We start from the raw sequence: 7,565 nt of genomic DNA, 5'->3' as shown, positions 1-7,565 counted from the left end.
CACCTCTATTTGAGGAAAAACTGAGAATTAGATATTTAAGGCCACAATTTCCTTTTTGTTGTAGGTTGTTCCTTTTAATGTTACAATAGGGGGCGGCCGTTGTGCAGCGGTAGGGCAGTCGACCCATGATCGTAAGATTGCAGGTTCGATTCCCGCCTTGCACGCCCATGAGTCGAAGTGTCCTTGGGCAAGACCCTGAACCCCACCTTGCCTCTGGTGGTAGGCGGGCGCCTGTGTTTGGCAGCAGAGCCGCCACCAGTGTGTGAATGTGTGTGTGACTGGGTGAATGGGTCTGCTCTGTAAAGCGCTTTGTCCTTGTAGGAAGAAAGGCGCTATATAAGTATACGCCATTTACCATTTACCAATAAATGCACACAAAATATTGTCTGTCTATTCTTTTAACATAGATTTACCCACAGGCCTGCAAAGTCTATTAGCTTTTCAAGAATGTTAAAAATCCTTATCTGCATCAATGGTTACTTTTACATTGAAAATATGAAAGACTGTAAGACTTTAGAGTTGTTTTTACCTGTGGACTGGTGACATTGTGCCTCCATTTATCTGATACGATAAATTGAAGTTACATCTAAAATTTTAACGAAAAACAAAACTATAGTATCAATACTTGAGTTTCTTTAAATATAAGCATTTTTTGGGGTTATTTTTAATGACAAACTAAACTGAAAGGCACAGGTTGGATACCTGCAAGCTAAATTGTCTAGAAGCATCCTAGTTTTAAATAAAGTTAAACTGGCACTGGACCACAAATCTCTCCACACTTGAATTATGAACTGATTTTACAATATTTATCTTATTGCATCAAAGTTTGGGGGAATAATTACAAATCAACCTTACATTCACTTTAAAAAAAAAAGATTTATTCACAAATTAAATTACCTTGATCACACAAACAAAATATTAATACAGTCAAAACAACCAAATGAAAATGAACCAGTTTACAGTAAAAACAATTTCCAAACATAAAAGAGTTTAAGAACAAATATATAAATATCATTTTTATTTAATATTTACATATACAGAACATAAATAAACTGTGATATAGCTGTAAATATTTATGGATACAATTTGAATGGTGTGGGGATACATTTGTGTGTATTGGGGAATAAGATTGAAATGTTTAAACATGTTTATACATGACAAAAGTGAGTCTGATGTTTCCACAAGAGTATATTTATCCATATGTGTAGTTAAATGTGTCTACCGATATATAAAAAGTAATGTATAACCCATTTTAATTTTTTTTTTTTTTTATTATTTCTTATTAAAGATTTGAAGAAAAACTGTAACAATGACCAACAGATGAAATTCTTTGTATTTTCACATTTCTTCTTTGGAGAAACATTTGTGGCGGATAAAAAAATTCTTTATGTTAACAGTTCTTTCTTAAATAAAAGTAGTGATGCCTAGGAATATCTGAAAACATATAGTTTTTGCTACCTGTACAGAAAAATAATAATCTACCATGATAGTAAAATGTTGGCATTTGAGGCTGAAGTGCTAAAGAGATTGGTTGGTGAGGTGGTGGGAGGAAGGATGCCTGAAACGGTTGATGGCTGGACGCCTGAAGCACTTGAGAGCTGCTGGTTTTTTTAATGGATCTAAAAGATGAAATGATTAGTGTGTTTTTTCTTGAGAATTGACCAGATCTGCTGACGGTTCACAAATGACAGTTTCTAATCAAACTAGAGTTCACTCAGATTGAAGATGTCATCTCATCGAGCTTCCATGAAATGTTAATGGGTAATAACAATAGACTGAGATAAATGTAAAAATTATTATTAATAGAACTGCTGGCAACCAACCGCTCCACCAGTCCAACTGCATCACAGTCTGGTTCTCTTATCAAACTGAAGAAGAGCAGCAGAAGCTTCAATGCTGAAGATATCAGAGAAGATCATCCGCTACCAACTTCCCTACTTGTCATCCTGACTGAATAAAGTAACGTGTGAAGGACTGCACCCATCCTGCAGCTAACATACTAATAAACAGACATATCACTCCACACTTCTAATATTCTTATTTTCTCATGTCATTTACCCTTAATTTAAGATAACTTGTCATTTTACTCTTGTCCTGCTACAATTTTGATGCAGCCGGCACTGACAAAGGATTTGGATATGCGTAGCACATTAGTTAAATGAGTTTAATAAGTCAGTGTTTCATTTAAAGATGTTGGACATACAAATCAAAGACCAACCATTTTAGTAAAAAAGAGAAGTGCCTTCAGCACAGGTTTGAGCACTGAAATATTTCGGGAGCGGTTTTGTAGAAACTTGAATGGAAGTAAAAAAAAAAATACAATAGATTGAAGGTTGAAAAAACGTTCATTAGTGTGGTGCAGAAAAAAAATCTCTTATTTCAATTACAAGTAATGTATTGGTACAAAGTTGAAAGGAGGGTTTCCTTCATATCAGCCCTTTTTTGAGGGGTGGGGCTTGACCTGCCCTTTGATCTTGAACTGCAATCTCCTCCTCAGCAGATAGTTAGTCCATCACGCCTCACTCCATCAATTCCTCTGTGCTGCCTAGGAATTCAATTAAGAGGAAAACACATAAATGCTACAAGTCCTGAACATCCATGCAAATTACAAAGGGAAAACTTTCTGGCTTTTCGGGGCAATACCTTCCAAAAGATGGGAGGGGAGCTCTTCAACCCCGCTTCAAGGACCCCAGTGCTGTTTGACTTCATGAACCACAGTCTGGTCAGCAGAATGACATCAGAGCCTTTTGTTCTTTACCATGCAGTGACGTGCGGTCACCTGTCATAATTCTGATAAAATAGAAAAAGGTAAATTAAGTAAATATTTTTTCCCACTGATCTGTGTTAAATATGCATTTTCAGTCAAATCAACACGCTCTCCACAGTTTCTGAGATTAAAATCGCCAAATTTGAGTGTTGTGCGATCACAAACTGAGCGGAAACTCCAGGTGAGGCTCGGGAGCGCTGTGCCTCATGTCTGACGGTAGGGCTCATTGTTAACAGAGACGTGCGCTGAAAACTACGGTGGCCCTGAAGTGCAAATCATCCAACAAATCACTCGATACAAAAAACAATTTTAAGATTTTAAAATTTTAACAATTAAAAAAAAAGTTAAAAAGTAGAATTAAAATTTGGAAAACAAAACAAAATTTCAGAAACCAAAACTTAAAAAATAAAAATGAAAAAAACATTGTAGAAAACTACGACGGAGTACGACGGAGTATTAGGGCCACCAAAAAATAAATAAAAAAATAGAGCCACCAAAAAAAAAAAAAAAGTAAAATTACGAGATTTTATCTCGTAAATTTAGGAGATAAAAACTCGTTAATTTAGGAGATAAAAACTCGTAAATTTAGGAGAAAAAAACTCGTAATTTTAGGAGATTACAGTGGAAGTGAGCATGCAGAGCAGCAGGTGAACGCCGTGCAGCCGCAGAGAAGACCGACTAAACTTTGTTGAACAGGTGAGCTGAATGTTTATTGATAACGTTCCAAATGTCTGGAAGGTCATTTGTTTGATTTACGATTCATTAAAGTTTTATTTATTGATGGTTGGTTTGCAGGATCTCTGCAGCCCGATGAAGCCGTCGTCGGTGTCCCTGCAGCTGTTCGCTTGAATCCTTTCTTCACCAAAGACAAGACTCTACGTCTGTGTGACGCTTCCGTCACACAAAAGGAAGAGCACTTTTTTTTTGGCATTTTCAACGTTCCAAGGCTAATATAAAACACTATTTTCATTCCTCTTTATTGTTTTATGCTGAAACGGGACATTTCATCTGCAGGAGGGGGCGTTTGTAACACTGTTTACTTCTGATCATTCTATGATTAAACTTATTATTCAACCTCGCAATAATCCTATAAACAAAGGTTACTGGAAGTTCAACTCTAGTCTATTAGAGGATGAAGTTTATTCTCAAGCGATTATAAATGAAATCCAAAAGATAACTAAAGACAGACAGTTTACCACTCAGAGGGACAAATGGGAATTTTTTAAATTCAAAGCAAGACAGATTTCCATAACTCACAGCAAAAGATTGAGTAAAGATGGAAAACAAAAAGAAATGGAAATTATCAGAGAAATTAACTCTATTTGTTGTAAATCTCTATTGAGTGAAGGTGAGAAACAGAGACTTTCATTATTGCAAACCTCGCTGGATAACATGTACGTCTCTAAAGCCAAAGGTGCTTTTATTAGATCCAGAGCTAAATGGGTTGAAGAGGGAGAGAAAAGTTCGGCTTACTTCTGTAGACTAGAAAAAAGGCGACAAGAGAAAAATGCTGTTAACAAATTAGTAATTAATGGCAGGGAAAGTACAAATACGGAGGAAATTAAGAGAGAAATTTTCCAGTTTTACAGCGGGTTGTACTCTTCCTCTTATTCATCTCAGGATGCTGATTGCTTCTTTAATTACATCAAGGATTTGACTCCTAAAGTGGATGAAAACTTTAAACAAGTGTGTGAAGCAGAAATCACTCTGGAAGAAGCAGAAAAAGCCATGAGAAGTTTAGCTTTAGATAAATCTCCAGGATCTGATGGGCTTACTATTAACTTTTACAGACATTTCTGGGATCACTTGAAAGAGCAGTTTCTGTTGGTCATAAAGGAAATTTCTGAGTTGAACATCCTTCCAACTACCATGAAGCAGGGCGTCATCACCCTGATTCCTAAACCTGGGAAAGACGCCAGACTAATTGATAATTTGAGGCCAATATCCCTCCTTAATAGTGATTATAAAATTTTAACCAACATTTATGCATCTAGATTAAAAACAGGACTGAATCAGATCATCTCAGACACACAATCAGGATTCTTAAAAGGACGTTCAATTCACAATAATATCCGGTTAGTTCTTGATCTGATTGACTATAATCAATTAATTGAGGATGATGGCTTCATTTTATTTTTGGATTTCTTCAAAGCCTTTGACACGGTTGAACACAAATTTATGTTTCAGACTTTAGAAATATTTGGATTTGGACCTAATTTCATAAGTTTTGTTCAAACAATCTATAATGATACAAACAGTGTAGTTATTTTACCAAATGGCATTTCTCCCAGGTTTTTAATTAACAAAGGAATTAAACAAGGTTGTCCAATTTCACCGTTACTTTTTATAACAGCAACAGAAATGTTATCAATACTTATTAAAAACTCTGGTTTCAGTAAACTTAGTGTTCTGGGAGAACAGTTAGCCATCACTCAGTTGGCAGACGACACGGCCATATTCATGAAGGACAGTCATCAAATACCTGACATCATTCAGACCGTGGATTTCTTCTCTAAAGCATCTGGTTTAAAACTAAATCTTAGCAAATGTGAATTATTACCAGTTCACCATTCTGATCAGTCAGTTCTTCATAACATTCCTGTTAGGACTGTTGTGAAATATCTTGGTGTTCATATCAGCAAAGACAGCAAAACAATGGAGGAAATGAACTTATGGAAAACTTTAGAAAAATGTAAAGTCAATTTAAACATGTGGTCACAGCGAGACATTTCTATTCTGGGCAGAGTGTTTTTAACTAAATTAGAATGTTTATCCAGATTCATTTATCCAGCATATTCACTCCCAATTCCTAAATCTGCAAGGAAAGCAATAAACCAGGCCAATTTCAACTTCATCTGGAAAAACAAAACCCATTACATAAAAAAAGGAACAATAATTCAGGATTACAGTGCAGGTGGACTTAAAGCCATAGACTTTGAAAGTTTGGATGGTATGATTAAAATAAATTGGCTTAGGTCTTTTCTGCAAAATGAAAGAAATATGTGGTTTCATATTCCTTCAAACATCTTCTCTCATCTAGGGGGCATTGAGTTGCTTCTAAAATGTGACTTTGATTACAGAAAACTTCCTATTAAACTTTCTACTTATCATCAGCAGGTGTTACTGTACTGGAAACTCATATACAAACATAACTTTAGTCCACACAATACTCCCATATGGAACTGTCGGTATGTGTTATGCAGAAACAAATCTATATTTTACAAAAATTGGTTTGATAACGGCATTTGGTCATTACTACATATTATGAATGACAATGGAAACATTATCTCATTTGAAACTTTTTCCAGTAAGTTTAAATTAAATGATAGAAAACAATATAACAATGTGATCAAAGCAATCCCTCAGACTTTGATCCAAATGTCCTCCAGTTTGGTTCAAAATGTTCAAGTTCAGCTTCCCTCTCTGTTGTTTGATGGTCGACCGGTTAATTCAAAACTTCCAAACTCATTTATACGATCCTTATTTGTTAGAGAACTGTTTCCAACATCTGACAAAAATCATTCTATGTCACAGCATTACACAGGAGAGGAAATAAGCAAGTTGAGGTCTCAGTTCATTAAATATCCAATTTTCCCAAAATACAAAGAAATCCATTTTAAAATAATGAACGCAGTCTATCCATGCAAAGAACTGTTACACATACGTTTTGGTTTTCCAGAGAATAACTGTTCTTTTTGTGATACAAATATTGAAACACTTGATCATTTGTTTTTTGAATGTATGTATGTTTACAGTTTTTGGGAGGATTTCTTTTTTTGGTGCTCTTCAAAGTTTCCCTTCCCTATTTCTATTCACTTACAAAAGCACAGTATATTATTTGGAGTAGTTTCTGGTGATAATCTATTTGATTTGACATTCAATACCTTGTTAATATCTGGTAAATTTTTCATTCACAAGTGCAGATTCTTAAAAAACAAACCGTTATTCAATACATTTTTTAAAGAAATCAGTTTATATTTTAAATCTCTGACATTGATGAAAAACAAAAATGCAATAAAACTGTGTATTTTCATTGAAGATCACAAGCTGTATCACAATCCCTAGTATTGTAAACTACAATTCTATATATTTTGTTTTAGTTATTTATTTTCTTTTCTTTTTCTTTCTCTTCTTTGTGTGTAGTTATGTGTATGTTTAAAGTTCAAATTAAAAAAAAAAAAAAAAAAAAAAAAAAAAAACACTGTTTACTTCCGCATTGGTGTTGGGATGACAGGTTCATGACGTAATGAGACAAATGAACTTCAGGATATGTGAATGAAAAGGAGAATAAAGGCTGCAGCGATTGTCTACACCCAAACGTGTCTCTGAGCTCCTTATTTTACATATTAAACTCCGCTTTACTGACACTGAACCCCGGAAAGACTGCTACACGGAAAATAATCTGATTTTGAGTCGCCAAAAGTTTCAGAATCTCTTTGTTTTAAACCTATAATAATCCGGAAATGAAGCTTCACAAAAGGCTCCACATATTTCATCTTCAAGCTAGGTTCCGATAAACGGACAACATCGGTGTTTTTTCCTTAATCTACGACTTTTTTCTCGTAAATTTATGAGATTTTAAATCGTAAATTTATGAGATAAAAAGGCGTAAATTTACGAGTTTTTATCTCCTAAATTTACGAGATAAAATCTCGTAATTTTACTTTTTTTTTTTTTTTTGGTGGCTCTAATTTTTTTATTTTTTGGTGGCCCTAATACTCCGTCGTATCGTAGAAAACAATATGAAATATAAAAAAAAAAAAATCAGAAGACAGAATTAATTTCACAGGCATGCCTC

The sequence above is a fragment of the Oryzias latipes genome, chromosome 17 (assembly GCF_053564925.1).
Source record: "Oryzias latipes strain Hd-rR chromosome 17, Olatipes_Hd-rR_3.1".
Taxonomy (NCBI): domain Eukaryota; kingdom Metazoa; phylum Chordata; class Actinopteri; order Beloniformes; family Adrianichthyidae; genus Oryzias; species Oryzias latipes.
Note: the sequence above shows the minus strand (reverse complement) of the source record.